Source organism: Taeniopygia guttata, chromosome 3 (genome assembly GCF_048771995.1).
Source record: "Taeniopygia guttata chromosome 3, bTaeGut7.mat, whole genome shotgun sequence".
Lineage (NCBI taxonomy): Eukaryota > Metazoa > Chordata > Aves > Passeriformes > Estrildidae > Taeniopygia > Taeniopygia guttata.
Window position 1 is genome coordinate 71,726,022 of NC_133027.1, and position 18,753 is coordinate 71,744,774.

At 36.2% G+C, this 18,753-nt stretch overlaps 1 protein-coding gene across 11 annotated transcripts in view; it reads left to right on the forward strand.

Moving 5' to 3' along the window:
• SIPA1L2 (signal induced proliferation associated 1 like 2) overlaps positions 1-18,753 on the forward strand; it is a 122,953-nt gene that overhangs the window by 18,833 nt on the left and 85,367 nt on the right. For 9 of the 11 annotated variants that reach the window (XM_030268282.4, XM_030268284.4, XM_030268289.4 and 6 more), the window contains exon 2: positions 7,248-7,320. The gene's annotated coding sequence lies outside the window, so the exon portion shown is untranslated. Of the gene's footprint in view, positions 1-7,247; positions 7,321-16,898; positions 16,984-18,753 lie in introns of all 11 variants that reach the window. The other 2 variants (XM_072927119.1, XM_072927120.1) reach the window with 1 other exon arrangement.

Below are 18,753 nucleotides of genomic sequence, written 5' to 3' on the forward strand. Positions count from 1 at the left end.
TTATGATTTGTGAATAATTTTTGTATTTTTCCTACTTTTAAGCTGTTGCCGTAAGTCAGTTGCCATGTTCCACTTATCTTTAATTGAAATAGTCAGGCATTACCTTGTCATCCAGATGATTTTTTTTAATCTGCTTTTCTGTGGATGAAGCCAGTTATTTCTGTCTAGTTTAGTAACTTCAGTTCCAGGCTGATAATTCTCCTTTATTGTTAATATTTTCGGCATGTTTATTTTCATGAGGTTTCTATTTTTTTTTTTTTTTTGTCCAGGTGGTAACAAAAGCACTTCAAATGTCTGACCCTGTACTCTGAAAATGCAGGGAAGTTAAGAACCCCAGTCTCTTTCACTGGAGGTTTGGTACTCAGCTTTGCTGTGTTTATACAGCATATAAACCCTTTATCTCTTCTGTGATGAAGTTTGGCATAATACAAAGTTAAAAATAAAACAAACAAATCAAACAAAAAACCCCAAAAAAACCTCCAAACCAGGAACAAAAGACTATTAGGGCTAAATGTTGAACTATTCCTGAAAATAGCTATAGTTTTTAATCTCTCTCATCTGTTGTATTTTCTGTAATTAGTTGGTCCAAACCTGATATTTGGTAGTGCCAGAATGGATATTGTTTCGTGCTCTCTTTGTGATCTTGCTTATTACATGCTTTTGCTGTGCTGTCAAAATGAGGTATTGCAAAGGGAGAAAAGGATGCCTGGAGCTGAACAATATTTCATAGGAGAAAAATGAAGGTGGGAATGAAGATGGTGTTCACATTATGTATGTGGATAGCAATATGTGGAGTGTCATGCTGAAAACATAAATGATAAAGATCAAGCTCTATGTTTATTACCTTTTAGTAAAGATACTTATGTTCCATATAAATTGCAGATAGAAATGATGGGCATTGTGAGGTCTTCTGTTCATTTCTGACAAAATAATTGTAGTGCAAAGCACAGATCCTTTCCCACTTAAAAAGCCAGTTGAAAAGGCAAAGCTATCTCAAGCTTACCTTTTCTGTTTTCATAATAATGTTCTTTACTTGGGGTTATATTCTACATGTGGTAGAACTCTTTCAGGTCAGAGCAGGGTTAGTTGATTTTTTGTCATATTCAGGAAGAAGCTATAGTTGCTTTTGAGTGTATGTAAGAAAATTCTGATGGCCTAAGGAAAGACCTATTTTTACTGCTACTTATATTAGAGAATGTGTCAGTTGTGTACATTTGCTGTTCACCTTACGTGTTTCTTAGCAAGTGCTCTTTGTTATCTTTCTCAGAGAAAGGATCATCCAAAATTGCAGGTTCTATAAACAATTCTTCTCAGCAGTCAATCTGAGACTTAATCAGACAAAAGATGAATGGAGACTGCTTTTCAAATTAGTGCTGCTGTGTAATTAATTATGCTTAATTAGCAAATCTTTCTTTAAGTATCCACAGTGCAGTGATATAATTTGTTTTCCCAGGTAACTGATCACAAACTATGGAAAGCTGCTTTTGACAAACTCCAAGTAATTGCATGTTTCACTGGAAGTGCTTTGATTGAAACAGTGGTGATTTATCTGATGACCCTCAGTCTGTCTTGGGCCCTTCCAATCCTTCCAGCTGGCTTACTCTTGCTTTAAGATTTGAAATGGGTGTTTGGGCAGTGTGCTCACTGATAAATTAATGTTGTTCCCTGTGCAGCTGAGGTAGAACAGTTTGGAAGTGCATCCATTGGGAAGGCATCCTTCTTTTGCTGACTGTACAGGGAACTGGTATGTAGAACTAGGAACAACATTTACTGTGATGGGGATATATCTGTAATCTGACCTGTAGCTGGTGAGGTTCAGCCAGCCTAGATCAAATTAGTTATCCCTTCTGTGGAGGGACAAATATAACCTTGTGATAATATTTTTATCTTTTACATAATTTTATAGTGTGACAGCATCTGTGATAGGTGTGCTGTGATATTATGTAATAAAGTTCTCAATTTCCTTTTGAACTTGGTGATATGTGTGGCCTGTAAGATGATTAGTTTCCTCACGTGCTTGACTTCTTTTAGAATTTGAATCTTCCACACACCAGTGGGCAATAGAGAATTACAGCTCTTAGAGAGAAGAATGCAATTCTTACTATGATGGATGTTGGTATTTCTGAAACTGAAAAACAAGTGTACAAACAGAGATGCCATGCATCTTGAACCAACACAAGTTATTTTTCATCGTCCTTGTTCCTGTAGTTTAGAATATGGATGGAGTTCCAGAAGGATCTTTTACTAGGGAATTCCATTCTGGGTGTTAAATGAAGATTGTAGCATTGTGGTCAGCATTAGTATTAAAATCAAGTACCTTGTCAGATAAGGGAGGAGTTTGGTATTGTTTTTGTGTTATTTTGGAGTTTGATTTTTTTTTTTTGGTCAAATGTAGCTGGAACATTGATCTTTGCACATTTATCTGGGCAGCAAAAAAAGTAAAAAAGGATTAGATTTAGAAAGAAAACCCATTTTACAAGTCAAAGTGTAAAATAATTGCGGTGCCCAAAGCCAGGGATTTCACAAGTTTTATGGCAATGGTTATTGTATAGCTTTGTTTTGTTTCACAGTAAAGCATGCTGCTACTTCCTTAACCTTATTTTTTTCTATTTCTCAGTCTGTATTTCAAAAAGAAGCAGCATGTTTTCTCCCTGAAATGAAGAATTAAAATAGATTTCTTGTATGAAACACCTGCACGGTAGGAAGTGAAACAAAACTTTTTAGCTCTCACTGTTTCATGGCAAGATTTCTGTTCCCTTTCCTTCCTGTAAACAACAGGAGTCAGTTAGAGAGTGGGAAATTAGATATTTACAGGATATTTTCTGTATGAAAGGAAGGAAAAGGCTTTTACAGAGATCAGTCTATTGTGTTGGGAATACGGAAAGTTATATGGAGTTAAATTGAGTTTAGTACTTGGAGAGGAAATACACGGCAAAATACATGCAATCACTTAACTTGTGCCCCTTTAAAGTGCTAGATGCCCCCATTAGTTGCTGAAATCAAAGCAGCAGCTAGGACATGGAGTGCTGTGGTTTGATCCCAAATCCTTTGTCTAACCTGTGGTCATTGTAAGAACTAGATCAGAGAGAGACTACACTAAGAGCTTATGCAATATGGCTTTTATTTATAGACAAGCAGTTTTGATACTTGTACTTTTAGGTAGATGTTCAAGTTACTTTTGTACATCTCTTTTTAATCTATCTCTTTGAAATACGGCTGTCTTTGCTAGACAACTGTCATAATTGGATTTTTCATGGAAGTAATGGTTTCAAATGTCCTTGTAGAGTATATATATTTTCAAAGTTCTGCTTCACATACGAAATATATTAACTAAAATTCTGGTGTGAGCCAGACAATCTTATTCTTGCCTGTGTTATGAAATTAGTTTCTGTGAATAGCTATTTGATTTTCATTTACCTTCTCTAGCACCAGCAAGAGTCTTTATCACCAGTAAGAATTGTGGATGAGGTATTTAACTCTAAACTCTGCCTAAGCATTATGGAATAATAGAGCTTTCTTGAAACCTTGGGTGTATAAGATGATAGAACTGACAATAGCTTTGCCAATTAAATTGAGCAAGTAGAGAAAATCTTGTCATTAGTTGTATCACTTTTATCTGCAGTTCTTGTACTTAAGTCGTACTTGAAAATGGAAATTTAATGTAGCAGTTTTTGTCATTTCTTTTGCTCCGTATATTAAGTTCAAGATTCTTAGTACTTGAATATCATGAAAAGGCAGTTGTAAGTATGGGAAAGAAGAAAGTAAAGAATCTTGTTTGCTTAATAGATACTAAACTCCATTTTTTCAAAAGGGGAAATTAAATACAAAAAGCTTTAATAGCAGTATTAGCTGTTAAAGAAATGATATTTTTTGCTTGCATGATGAGTCCAGTTCCTCACACAGAAATCCTAATGTCTGTGTGTTTCAGCCTAGGTTGGCAAATAAGGCTGCAGTATGTGCATCTGTGTTTGTAAAAGGCAGCTGAGAGTGGAGTATCTTCTGGCATGTCTTGGTGGAAGGAGAATGTACCTTGTCTTTGTCTCAGCAGAAGAAAAAAATCCTTTGCTGCCTGTATTTGGGGTTGTGTTCTTTTGGGGCAGAATTGTCAGTCGGCTTATTTGCTTTCTCTCTGTAGTTTTCTAATTCCTTGTTCAAGGCAGGGTATTACCAAAAGGGTTACTGCAGTCATGTATGAGACTTGGTCTAGGTGTAGAGGAAAGTGTAAAGTTTCTCTTGAAGGTTTGGAATGCTGAAGACACCACTGTCAGTAGTATCCCACAATCCAGAACAAATTATTTGACAAGGTGTTAGCTAGCCTTTGTGGGATTTATTTTCTTCCTTGGATATCCCACCAAAAATGCAGCTCCTACAATGTAAATTGAGTGTGTCCAGGGTACTCAGGCTTGCTGGGTAGATTGAGTGTGCCAGGTTGATATTCTGGATTTACTGAGCTTGCTGTGGAGCTTACCTGGGCAGTGACCATCTGCACAGTGTTTTGGAGCACTAAGAAGCTGCTGGGAACTAGGCTTTCCTGACAAGGATTCTGCCTCTTTGCCCATTCCTTCTGGAATCAATTCCTCTAAATAGACAAAACTTTTTGGGTAGAGAAAGAGAACTTGCCCAGGGAAAATGAGAGAGCTTGTACTGATATTATTCTTTCTGCTTTTCCTACAACAACAACATAGGAATAGAAAATATTAAAAGATTGGGACATAAATAATACTATATATTCATGAAGAAAAGTACTTTTTTTGTGATTGAATATGAAGTAGAGTATATGGCAGATCACAGTTATGAATGTCTGACTTTTTGCCAAACAGGGGTACTAACAAGTATTGACTTGCCTATGCAGGAATTATTTCTACCTGCATTTCAGGTATCTTTCAATGTGAACTCTTCTTTGCCTTCTCTTTGGCCAACTTGACTTCCTTGGTGACAATTTCTGTAGAAACAAGATACTGGTTTTCAATTCCAGTGGACATTCAGATAAAGATTAAGAAACCAACAAATGAAATCCATTATTGCATCCCGGAGAATAAAGCAACCCAGATATTACCTCCACAAGCAGTAAAAGATGAGATGTCCAGGACAAACTGATCTGTGATAATCACCTAATGCACAGCAGTTTTATGAGGTCCAATACTACAAATAAGTTTTGAAATACAAGAAAGAAAATAGGCACCTTTGTATCTGATTTGTAATTTGTTACTTTATGTGAATTTAAAGGGGCATACATTACTTGAAATTTTGAGATTTTTTTTTCATTTGTAGACCTTTATGAATGTAGGGACAAGATATTATAAAGAAAACACTTGAATACTGGTGAAACAATAAGTTATTTTTGGAATATATAACATTATTGTTTCTTCTCAGTTCTTAAATTCTTTACCTGATTCAGTGTTCTGTAGAAGAACTTGGATTAAAGAAAATAATTAGTATGTGGACAAGGTCTAGTGTTTTCCCATTTGGCTGCCTCACAAAAGAGCAGCATAATCCTCTAAATCCTACTTTACTCTGAGGATCAATTGATTCCACTTTCTCCTCCCATAAATGGACAAGTTAGAAATTGCCTTTGAGACAGATGTTTTGAAGCTTGCCTTTCCAGTGATTTGAATATATGATAACTTTTTTTTTTGTGAGAAAAACAATGCTAATAATTCTAATATTCTCATAACCTTATATAAAGAAAACTGGAAGCAGTTTCTATTGGATAATGGACCAGATTCCATAGCCATTTTAAAAATAATTGTTTTTAATTTTAGCAATTGCTTTCTTCTCAGGTTTTTACTTTTGACTTTCAGTATTTGCTATGACTTTAGTTTCAGATTTTACAAGACTGAGGTTTATCTGTGAAATTCATTTTCATCAGATGTAATTTTTAAGTTAGGAATGAGAAATTTTTGTTTAATATCATGGGGGTTTTTAATTGCGTGTTCTGTTGGCAGATTAGTTACCATGCTGGTCCTGGACTACACTACTACTGATAGAGTTGAGTGCTTTTTTTGGCTCTCCCATGAGACCTGCACTGGCCAATGTGTCAATGTGTTTGCTTGAATTTTAGGTTGTAACTATACCAGGAGCCGGTGGGGTTTTTTTTGTTTTTTTTTTTTTTTTTTGGTTTTTTTTGTTTTCTTTTTTTTTTTTTTCCTAGTGTGAGCATACTGGTGAAAGTAGACTTCAGTGGACTTCAGTGGTTGGCTATTTTTGACTAGACCTAGAATGAGGATAGTGGTAAACTGTCCTGCATTCCATCTGTATAGGCTTTTTGTTTGTTTGTGTTACTGGTGTCTTTAATACCTAGATATGCAACTGACGTAGGATTTTAAGGCTTTGTGTTCTTTTCCATTGTATGCACTATTCTGTAAAATACCTATTAGAATTATTTTTGTCCCTATGGTGGTGATTTAGTACAGGAAATAACATCTGTTCCTGCTGTGTGTGTGTTCTTTTTGCTTTCTTTCAGTATGAATATAACATTGTGCATTTTCAAGCCAGATTTTACTGTCTGAGATCATGGTAAAATGAACTCCTTTTGAAACTTTGTTAGCTCTGATATAAAATAGCCAAATTGCCTTGCTGGTACTTGATAGTTTTGCGATTTATCTCTCTCTAATGTTGATCAGACAGACAAAGCTAAAATATTTTTTTTACATATGTTTTTATCTACTTTAGTTCAGAAGCAAATATAAAATTGTCAAATGTAAATTTTGCAGTGTTAGATAATTTCTTGGCTATAAGTCATCCCACAGAATATCAGAGCATGTTTCTAAACCTTTTGGATCAACTAACTACTCTTGTCTCTCAAAACATTTTATGGAACTTAGTGACTTTTTCTCATCCTTGTAATTGAATATATTATTACGCTACTTGCTTTTTACAGTACAGTTCTAGGAATAGCTGTGGACCCTTTATCATAACCTTTGAAGCAGAGCCATAATGAAACCGTCTGTTGGTTCAGCACCTACTGGCTCATGACCCTTTGCCCTAGCAATGGTTTTATTCCAGTTATTGCCAGGAACTTGCACAGATAACACCTTTAAAGTCTCTGTTGCAACACATACACATGAAACTATGCTGATTTTTAAAGGCAGTGAGTTGTTCTTGATATTTTACTTGCATGTAGAAATTAGTAGATTTTCATTTTCCTAGTGTTTATTTAAGTTTTTTTTTTACTTATCTCTTAATATCATAAGACAACCTGTTCACCCCAAACCAAAACTAATAAATCTTTCTCATTTGACTTGCAGGTATTTCCATTTTGTTGATATCAGAAAAAGAGTGACTAAAGTTGGCATCCTTTGTGAGCTCTTCTTGCCAAAGGTAAGCACAGTTTCTAGCTGATGGCAAATATATTTTTACTATGTTTGTAGTACTTTTAAATAAAAAGGCAGCTGTGCTGTTTTCTTGATGTTCACAGATGGTATTTCCTTGGGATACCTAAAGCACCCTAAAAAACCCTAAGTTAATAATTTATGTGGCTGGGTGTCCAAGTGAATAAAGAATCACAGAATGCTTTGAGTTGGAAGAGACCTTTAAGATCATCTTCCAACCTCCCTGTCATAGGAGGACATTTTCCACTAGCTCCATTCAACCTGGTCTTTCCCAGCTTCTCAGGTGACCTGTTCCAGTGTTTCACCACCCTCACAGTAAAGAATTTCTTCTTCATATCAAATCTAAACCCACCCTCTTTCAGTCTGGAGCCATTCCCCCTTGCCATATCACTGCATGCCCTTGTATAAAGTCCCTCTCTGGCACTCTTGAAACCCCCTTTGCCTACTGGAAGGCTGCTATAAGGTGTACCCTGTCTTCAGGCTGAACAAAACCTGTCTCTAGAGAAAGTTCAGCCTTTTTTTTTTTGAAATCTATAACTTGGCAGATAGCCTCTCATTAATATTGAAGTGTAGGGTACAATCAATACTATACAGCTGTTACTATACAGAAGGATTATTTTGTAATGCATCAGAGAAGCCAAATTCCTATCTCTACAAACTCCTTGATCTAGCTCAGCTGGATTTGTTTTAATTCTGGGATATGGCTCAGGCTTAGAAATATTTTATGTTGGCTGAACACAATCTATCATCTGAAGACGTTCAGTGTGGTAGTTTTCTGTTTCTATCATATTTCTGACACCAGTAAAACTTATAACTTTCATTTCCAACTACATATTGTTTCAAGGAGGAAAAAAATCCTGAAATAAGAATTTGAAAATTTTTTGTGTTAAATTTATAATATGTTCAGAGATTTGTATGAAGTAAAGAATTAGGAGAGTCTGAATAATTGATCCTCCTTGCCATGTTTGCCACATGCTTTGATGCAGGAGAAAAGATTGAACTTTGAGTTCAGCCACCTGAGCCCCTCAGCCCTCTGTGTGCTGCAGCGTTAAACTAGGTGGATGCTCAATATCTGTGTTGTTGTTTATCAGGTTTTAAGTGTCTCCTTTTGCTCACATTAGGTTAATAGTTTTTTTTTTTTCTCCCATGTTACTGTTTTTGATGAAGCTCTGCTTTATTAATGGCAGAGTAGAACATTGCTCTAAAATCTTACCTACTACTTTTCATATAAACAATGTGTTTTGCTTTGGAAATAGTCAGACTGAGAGGACAATATTGTAGCATGTTTTGCATTGTGTGCTGTCAAGAATATCTTCATTTGAATAATGCTAATGTAGTAAAAGAGAACACTAGTATTTCTAGTCTAGAATTATGTGCTAACCACTTCTAGTATTGCATTTGCTTTATCTTTTGGCTGTACAGTTGATCAATGCATAGTAGATGTTGAAAGAAATCTGGAAGAAGCTGAAAAATATAACTTGTATATTTTGCCCTCTTTCTGTGGTTTAGAGTAGTAGTAGGTATAATATAATAATGCTGCAAAAAGAATCATGGTTACAGATGTCTAATAAGGTGCATTGCTTTTCTTTCATAATTTGAAAAGTATATAATACAAGGAATATTGCTGTTTAAGGTAGGAGAAAACACTTGTGGTTTGCTGACCCCTGAAATAAATACACATTGAATTTTTTTTAATTTATTTTTTTTTGGTATGGGCTTTGTTCCATATAATCCTGACAAAACCTTTATGTCAAAATTATTCTTTTGATATAGTTTACAATTATGGTAGCAGTGGTACTGATTAGCAGGTTTGATAATCTGGACTTTGAAATATGTGATTTTATAGACCATAAAAATTTATTCGCTCTTTCTTATAAGTACAGGCATAAGAAGATAGATGGGAAATTATTTTATTTGTAGAAAACTGATAGTGGTTTTATCTCCCAAGTTAAATAGTTAACCATTTATTAAAGAATGGTAACACTAAAAAACTAAAACACGTTTGAAGTTTCTCTTTAAGAGGAATTCAAAAATTGGTTACACAAAACTAAATGTTTGAAAAGTGTTTACAATTTCAATTATTTTAAAAAGAATCTGCATTACTTACCTGAGGTTGTTCAGCTGTTAAAATTCTACATTACACTGTATATGTACTTTCAAGGCAGAGGATCATATAATAAAATTGGAGGCTGTGCATCCATGTAGAATATATACATGTCAGATTCAAGGGATAAACTTATCACATTTGCCTAACATCAGCTTCATGTGTGATGTTTTCACTGGGAGGGTGTGTCCAAATGTATGATGTAGATATGGAATCAGTAAACCTAAATGCAGCATTTAGTTAGAGTTTTGCATCCAGTAGCATGTTTCCTTTTCATAATTATAAACAAATTTAAAACTAAACTCTTTGCCTCCAATTACTGATAGACTGAACTCTGCTAGCTACTGAGGCACTATTTCTGTAATAATTTTTTATAGTTATTTCATAGGGACATGTGTACATGGGACAACCAATTAGATCCTATAGTTTGGTATTTTGGAAGTTTTTTTGTGATCTGGGAATGAACTGGCTTCTAAAGGCTTATGTATTTATGTGAGTTAATGAAAACATCATCTATTGACAGTTTGTGTATGTTGGTAGTTGTGATATGGCCATAGATAGAACAATGTCGTTTGGGCATAAACATAAATCATATAAACATATCAGAAACTAATACAAACAAAAAATGTGTAGTAGTAAATTTGCTCTGATAATACAAGTATGGCATGATATAACTTTTTCACAGTAAACATGGTGTGCCTTTGGTGCAAAAAAAGGTTGTTTTCAGAAGCTGAGCAATATTAGACAAGTCACAGAATTGCTGAAATGGAGAGGTGACTCTTATATCACATAGTTAACCATCCCTGCTTACAGGTCAAGGCCAGCTGGATTTTAAATATCTTCAAGTGTGAAAACTCCACAACCTGTCTGGACAACCTGTTCTGTTGTCTGACTCTCACAGTCAAAGGGTATTTTCCTTTGTTTAGGTGGACTTTTCTTGTGTTTCCTGTCTTATTTCCCTTTATCTTGCATTGAACACCCATGAGGGGAGTCTGGCTCCCTTTCATGCCCCCAATTAGGCATTGGGGAGATCCCACTGAGCTTTCTCTTCTTCAGGATGAGCAGCCCCAGCCCTCTCCCCCATTCCTTATGTGAAAGATAATTCAATCCTTCCGTCATTTTATTGGCATTTCTCTGGATTTGCTCCTATAGTTTCCATGTCATTCTAGTACTGGGGGAATATGGAATACAATACTCCAGATGTGATAAGGGACTGATGATGGAATTTTAGCTCTAACCAGTAAGTGAAAAATAACTAGCTAGGAACGCTGATAGGCGCATACCATTTTTGTCAATAGCAAGGTAATATATTCAGTAATTCTGTATGGTGTTTGATGTCTCATATGCGCCTTTTCAATCTCCAAATTGTTATCCTTTATTTCCTCTGTAAGAATAATTAAAATATACTTAGGTATAAATAAAATATCAATCTGCTTTATCTTACAAGGTATGTGTGCTTCAGCTTTAGAATGGCTCATAGTCTTAATAGTTCTGCCACCTGCCACCTGAGTGGAAAGGTTGTAGGGTAAGTGAACCAATGTTTTGCTTAAAAGTTGTTGGATCACATGATACAAAATACTAGTAATGCTATGGGTTGTTCGTTTGTGTTGGTAAAATAATACCAATCTTCAGAGCTGGTCTTCCCAGTCTGGTTCCCTTCTGACTGCCACAACTCTGGCAGGACTGATCAGTTCAGGGAGACGGCTGTTTTAGTTCCTAAAGGCAGTGAGCCAAAAAAATATATATGCTATGTTATGTCTCTCTGCCCTGTGCTACACAAAGTCTGTGGTTCTGGAAAGATATATGTGTTTGTTTGGATCTTTCCATTTAGCTTACTGGAGCTTGGAAAGAAGTAGGACTCTCTCACCTCTTCAAATGCTATATCACTCTACATAATAAAGAGATAACAGTAAGCAAAAGTGTTAGTGAGGTCCTCCAAAATAGGATTCAAGGTAAAATAACATGCATGTTAATATAATGGAAGAGCTTACTAATGTGCATTGTGGGTTAGCTGTTTTGGAGAGGGAGTAGGGGGGAAAAAAGAGGGAATATTGACAGGTTGGGTAGGATAGTTAGGATCAAAAACTGAAGAGTGATGAGTCTTAGAAGGGAAAGGACTACTAATTAAAAAAAAAAAAAAGGGAGAAACTAGTGTTAAATTTTCTTTCCCTAGCCCTCAACAATGTAGTATTTATTTTTCCTTTGAGGAAGAGGCTGATGTGCCACTGGTGCTAACTAAAGAGAGGTAAAAAACCAACAAAATGTCTTAACAAACAAAAATAATTGAAAGGAAATTGTTACAAGGGAGGGAGGAAAGGATGCAAACCATCCTGATTCCTTAATTAATGTAATCTAATTTATTTCAGTAAAATGATTGGTGTATCATTGTTTTATACAAAGTGAAGGCTTACAGTAAATTATCTTAATTTAAATCCTTTATTTCTGGCTCATGCAGAAAAAGACTTCTAATAAAATATTTGAAATAATTAAGAATTAATGCAAATACTTTTGAAGATAAACTGCAGAATGGGTCAAAAATGTGCTAGAACTGTGCAGGATGAGGGAGAAAGTTAGAAATAAAGAGTTATGCATATGTGAAGGGGAGACTTCTCAGAGAAAATTGGAGAAACAGAACATGGAACAGCATGGGAAAACAAGAAATGAAAAAAAAATTCAAGACTTTGCAAATGGTTCAGGGAGAGCCAAAACCATTCTGGAATTAACGTTGGTGAAGGATGTGAAGGGCAATGAAAAACCTGTTTCAAGTACATAAGGAATAGAAGGATGCTAGGGTAAATGTGAGCCCACTGCTAGTGGGGTAGGGGATCTGGTGACAACAGAGAAAAGGCTGAAGTGTTCAACACAGTTTCCACTTCAGTCTTCCCTGGTAAGACTGGCCTTCCGAAATCCCAGACAGTGTGGAGCAAGGAAGACTTACCCTCAGTAGAGGGTGAATAAATTAAGGGGTATTTAAACAAACTGAGCATAAAGAAGTCCATGGGACTTGGTAGAATGCACCTATGAATACTGATGGAGCTGACTGGTGTCAGTGTGAGAGCACTATTGATATCTTCAAAAGGTCATGCAACTTGGAGAGGTTACTGAGGACCAGGGAAAGGCCTATGTCCAAGGAGAGTCTGGGGAAGTACAGATAAATAAGCCTTGCTTGTCCCTGTGAAGGTGATAGAGCAAGTGATCCTGGAAGGTATTTCCAGATGCATGAATGACCGGGAGTAGTGAGCAGGAATTGAAGCATGGAAAATTCTACTTAACCCACCTGATAACCTTCTATGATGAAATGACTGGCTTGGTGGATGAGGGAAGATAGCCTTGATAGTGAAATAGACTGAAAGCTGGCTGAACTGCCAAATGTAGAGGGTTGTGATCAGCAGCACTAGCTCCAGTGGGGGGCCAGTGGTGTACCCTGGGTATCAATACTGGGTTCAACACTGTTTAATGGCTTTGTTCAGTGACCCTGTTGCTGGGACTGAGCACACCCTCAGCAAGTTTCCTGATGTTATAAAACCAGGAGTGTTTGATATCCCAGGTTGTTGGGCTGCCATCCAGAGGGACCTCAACAAGATGAAGAGTGGGCAGAGAAGAACATTGCTAATTCAAAGAAGGACAATGCCAGCTGGGGAGAAATGACCCCAAGAACCAGCATGTACCGAAGGTCAGCCACCTGCAAACAGCACTGCAGAAAAGGACCTGGAGATGTGGGAGGACAGCAAGCAGGATATGAGCCAGGAAAGTGTCCTTGTGGCAGCACTGGTGAGGCCACACCTGGACTGCTGTGTGCAGTTCTGGGTTTCCTGGTACAAGAGAGATAAGGACATATTGGAAAGCATCCAGTGCAGGCCACAAAAGAGGTTAAGGGACTGAGTGTTTTTTGTAGAGTGAGATGCTGAGTGAGCTGGAACTGTTTGGCCTAGAGGAGGCTCAGGGGGATCTCATCTGTGCATAAATTCTTGGAGGAGAGTGAAAAGAGGATGGAACCAGGCTCTTTTCAGTGGTGCCCAGTGACAGGATAAGAGGCCATGATGTAATTTGAAATATATGAAATTCCATATGAACATAAGAAAAGGCTTCTACCATGAGGGTGGTTGGGCTCTGGAACTGTTTTACAGGAGAAGTTGTGGATTTTCTATCCTTGAAGATACTTAAAACTTGAATGGACTTGGCCATGAGCAGCTAATCTATGTGAACCAGTTTGAGGAGGGGGTTGGGGTAGAAAATCTCCAGTGGTCTGTTCCTACCTCAAAGACTCCGTGTGATTCTGGGAACATAGGTGAAGGGAAGAAACTAATGTATATTTTGTGAGCAGAAAAAAAGCCAGAACACATTGATTAATTAAAAGATGAAGTCAAGGTCACCTGCAGCTCTTTCTTAATCAAGTTGTAGGGAAAATGTCCAAGTCATTCATTCCTTGGTTAGTGAGCTTAGATAGAGGGCAATATACATCAGAATATTTTTCAGGCTCAGTTAATTAGGAGGGGAGAAGATTTAATGAGGTTTTAGAAGCATTTTTCAGGGTCAAAATTGATTGTCTAAGAAATCTATAGAGCTTTTATGAGAGCTTTGAATTTTGTGAAACTGGCTGTGCTGTAATATTTTTTATCCTGTCTATGCAAGGTCTATGTTTTTGTTTTCAGTAAATTTTAGTCTTAAAATATTGATAATATGATACAGATGACCTCTTGTTATATTTGATGTTCTCTTGGGTAGCCTGTCACATCCACTCCTGTCTAAAAAAATGCAGACAGCTTAAAATAATCTCTTGCAGGCTGACCTGGTCTGGTTATTAACCAGCACACTCTGAGCCCTGTCTGTTTGCAAAGTTGAGGGGGGAGGAAGGGGGCAAGAAGCAAGGAAGCATCTAGTTTCAAAAATAGAAACCCCACAAGTACTCTCAAATATTTTTTATGGTCCTCTAAAAAGCTACTCATTTGTTGTGAATATCATTCAAATACTTCGTAGTTCTTAGCTGTTAGGCTTTTTTCTTTTTGCAATCTTTTTCTTTTGTTTTGCCATCTCACTTCTGTCATTTAGCCTAGTAACCTGATTTGCTGCCTTGTCAGATTCTTCCCTGTGAATGGAGTGTGTACTTTGTCTTGCATGGCAGCCTGTGAGGAAAGGCAAGGAGGAATACAAACTTTTCCCAGGTCCTCCACTTCATCTAGTGTCTGCTTGTATACAGTTTTTCTATTTTATCTTACTGCAAATAGGAGAAAGTGAAATGGATGGAAAGAAATCATACTTTAAAAACAAATAAAAAAGAAAAAAAATTAATCTTGAAATTTCTTAAGGCTTTTTGATCATACTTAAGGCCAGCAACATTAACTGCTTTGGATAGCTTCAGGAAGGGCAAGGCTACATGCCATTAAAGGCTGAAGATCAAAGTCCACTGTAGCAAAATTTTCTTAAAAATATAAACTAACTTTGTAAACATTTTTGAAGTGTTTTTTTTAAGGGGGATGGGAACACATATTTCCATTTCATCTACTGTTTGTTAAGCATATATGCTAACTCCTTAAAAGAAAAGAGAAGTTGAGACATTTCTGTATGTGACAGCCTTCCTTTTGTCATTTGTCTCTTGGAGATTATAGAAAAGTGATCTCTGTTATTATTAATGATGATAACAGTTAATTGTGTTTGGGCGACTGACAGATTACATAGACTATTTCTATTTTGCCTTTCCTTATTTTTCAGTTGGCTCCATATCAGCATTCACAGATATTTACTTAATTTCCTTTACTTAGGGATTGATGTTATTGCTATATTATGTTTAGAAGCCAGATACAAAGAATGTGTCTTTGATTTTTGGCTCTATTTTCATGTTTCCTTAAAGTAGGATTTTTTTTTTTTTTTAAGAGGAGAATGTTTAGAAATTTCTTCCTGCACGTTTTTGGAATTTAGAATACACCTGTAAATAGATTTCTTTGGGTTTGGGGCTTTTTTTTTGCCTGTTTTGCTCTCTTTGGCAAGCCTTCTTTTTACAATTTTGAAGTGGGCTGCAGGTATAATTAAAAGCTATTTTCTAAGGAAAGATAAACTGAGGGCATAATCCAGCCCTTTTGCTTTACATATGCTAATTATTAGATAACATTTGGCAGTCGGTAGCTTTGTCTGAGCAGGAGGAAGAGTATGGATTATATGGCAGCTGAATATGTTTCAGCTAACTTTGTCTCCAGGGCAGCCAGAATTTACAGTACTTTTAGACTAAATAAACTTAGGTTCTCCCCTACTTTGCATTTCATATAGTTTGACTTAGAAACACTGTTCCTAAACTAGAAATAAGCAATTTAAATACTTTTTTTTTTTTTTTCAAATTGGTTAGTGTTTGTAACCATGATAGATTTCAAGTTGATGTAATATGTTATTAGTGGATGAAGTAGGAAGGAAATTTTTTCTATCATAGGATTATGACCACTAGAAGATTTTGGCACTGACATTTTGTATAGCTAGAGTTAAAATGAAGGGTATTTTTAAGTGATTTTTTTTGGTGTGCGTGTATTAGCAGTGTGTCTCTTTAAAGAAGTAATTGTGAAAATATAAAAATAGACAAACTGTGTCCTGAAATTGTCATAGTTGACAAGTGTATTTAATTAGGATTACTTGTGCCTTGAACCTCTATGCTTGTATTTCTGTTGCCCTTGTATTGTTTGTTATTAAGTTCACTCAGGAAACTGAAATAGAGTTCTCCATTGTTTTAGATGTGTGTGTACTATGAGGTTGTGTGCAGAGCTTCTAGAACTGTGTACCAAAGCAATTATTTCATTGTTGGAAGCTTTGGGTTTCCTGATCTCTCATCTCTTTTCTTTGTGAATATCAAGGTGAAGTGGATGATGTAGTATTAATGCTTCACTCCTCTGGTTGATTTGAAATTATTTGGGGATTTTTTTGTTTTCCATCTACAATAAATGTAGTGCTGAGTGAAAAAATCTTAACTAAACTCGGTTGAGTTATTTATTTATTGGTTTAGCAGTCTTTTGCAAGAAAAATAAGTTTCTCATACTAACTTCTCAGTGCTGGCTATAAGATCAATGGATGGGTGATGCGGGGGATAAAAGGTTTTCCCTTCTTCCAGCTCTGTATCTCAAATGTTAACATACAGATTAGGTTTTCTAACTAACATATTTAGTTTTTTTAATTACTCTTATTGACTTCAAGTATCAGCTTGACTAGAATATACTTTCTGTCTCTGATTTGCATGCTGAATCCTTTTCTTAGAGTCAGTTGTTACCACCTTGATGCTCTGTCCTTTTGACGTGGTGTATTTCCTTGAAGTGTTCAGCCCAGAAATTGCCCAGCTAGTTGGGCATACTGTTCAGAGAAGATTTTACTAAAACCCTTTTTCACTCATCTTCTCTAGGTAGCAGAAGCAGAACTAAACCCAGTGTAAACAGATGTTTCTCTATTTATGTTTAAATTAGAGAATGTTGTCAAATTGTCTTGTTTTGTAGCACTGGAAAGACAGAAGCTCTGGAAAAAGGCCTTAGCGGTATCCCATACCCTCTGTGAAGGCTGTGTGTGTGTGATGGATTGGGGGTGAGTTATTGGGTTTTTTAAAGCCTGTTTAGTTTGCATCACCTTATAAAAAATGTCTTTACAAAAGCAGGACAGAAGAGTCTGCATGTGTTCCATGGATGAGCCTTTGTAGTATATCATCCATACTTGCTTTATTCTATAACGTGGTACCTTCTTTATTCAACTGTTGTGAAATCTGCTTATTAATTGAATCAGAAGACATCTGGTTTTGATACCGATTCATGTTTAAAAAAAATCTTTTGGTTGACCACATATTTGGTCTGTCAAGTTGTATTCATTCCTTCTCTGGAAGCAAACATTTCCAGTAAAGTGCCTCCTACATGTCCATTGCCCAGACTCAGAATTTGCTTCTGTTTTCTTGTCTATAATTATTAGATGTTGATTATAGCTAGAGCTGTGAAGATTTTTTGGTTTTCATATTTGTAAACAATTTAGTTTCTAAGTGTTTCTGTATTTAGTGAGGGTGGAGGAGGCCAACTTTCCTCTAGATGCCTTCCCAATTCATAGTAGCCAGTTGCTTGGTAGTTTCAGTATTTCACTGGCACAGGGATTACTGACGTTCCACTAAGATTTAATTTCCTTTCTGGTATTACATAGAGACACAAGAGCATATTTCTTACTGGAATCTAAATTGCAACAAAACAGGAATGCATAGCTTAAAATGTTGCTTAGAAGGCAAGCTGTATACTGAACAGACTGTACTAAATTTTAATTAATAAAATAACCCTTTTTCTAAAAACAAAAATCAAATAGCCCTCCCTGAAAAAAAGCAAACCAACCAACCCACAAACAAAAAGACCTAACAGAAACCCCAACTCTAACAGTACCAAAACAAATCAAACTCAAATTTATATCAGTCTCTGAGTATTTCAGGGTAGGAAGATGATTGCAGTGTTATATTGTGTAGCACTATTAGATAATTTTTTTCTGTATTTGTAGTTTGGTTCTACAGTTTCCACAAAGCTGCTTTTCTCCAGTGGACTCAGAATTTTTATGTTAATGTGTACTCTTTCCCCAGTTACTTCACACTGTCACTGGGGTTCTGTAGAGTTCAATGGAAATAATGCCTGTCTTGTTTAGCTTAAGCACAATATGCTACTATAGTAGTTTCACTCAACTTTTTTTTTATGTGCAAAGCAGTTTGCATCATGCATTGAACCCTGGCTCATTCAAAAGTAGAGTCATTGTGTGTATAGGAACAATTAATTGTATATCAGCAAATTGAATTCAATTTATGTGTGTTTGCTTAATAACGTGCTTTTTTCTAACTCGGTTGCAAATGTTGCTGATATCTGCTTGAAAAACTAGGTTTATTAAAATTTATTTAAAATTAAGAGGTTTGGCAAATGCTCCTTAGACTTATAACTTGTTTGAGAACCAAATGTAAAAAGAGCTTTTACATTAAGGTTCTTCCTCCAGCCTTTGTTGTGAGTAGGGGAAAACATAGTGACAAGGGGTGAGGAAAAAGCTGAGGTACTCAATGTCTTCTTTGCCTCAGTCTTTAATAGCAAGACCAGCTGTTCTTTGGGTACCCTGAAGAACAGGGTGAATCTTGAAGACATAAATGAGGAACAGAACGAAGCCCCAGTAATCCAGGGGAAAATGGTCACACAGTTTTGCAGGAAGATGTGGCAAAATAATCTGGCGTTTTCATTTTTGCTTCCAGATGAGTTCTGGCGTTCATGAAATGATCAAAAGCAGGTATTTGTTATCCTGGATACAAGTATTTTTGGGTTTTTTCACTCATACATGTTCCCTTTGTTTGAGTTA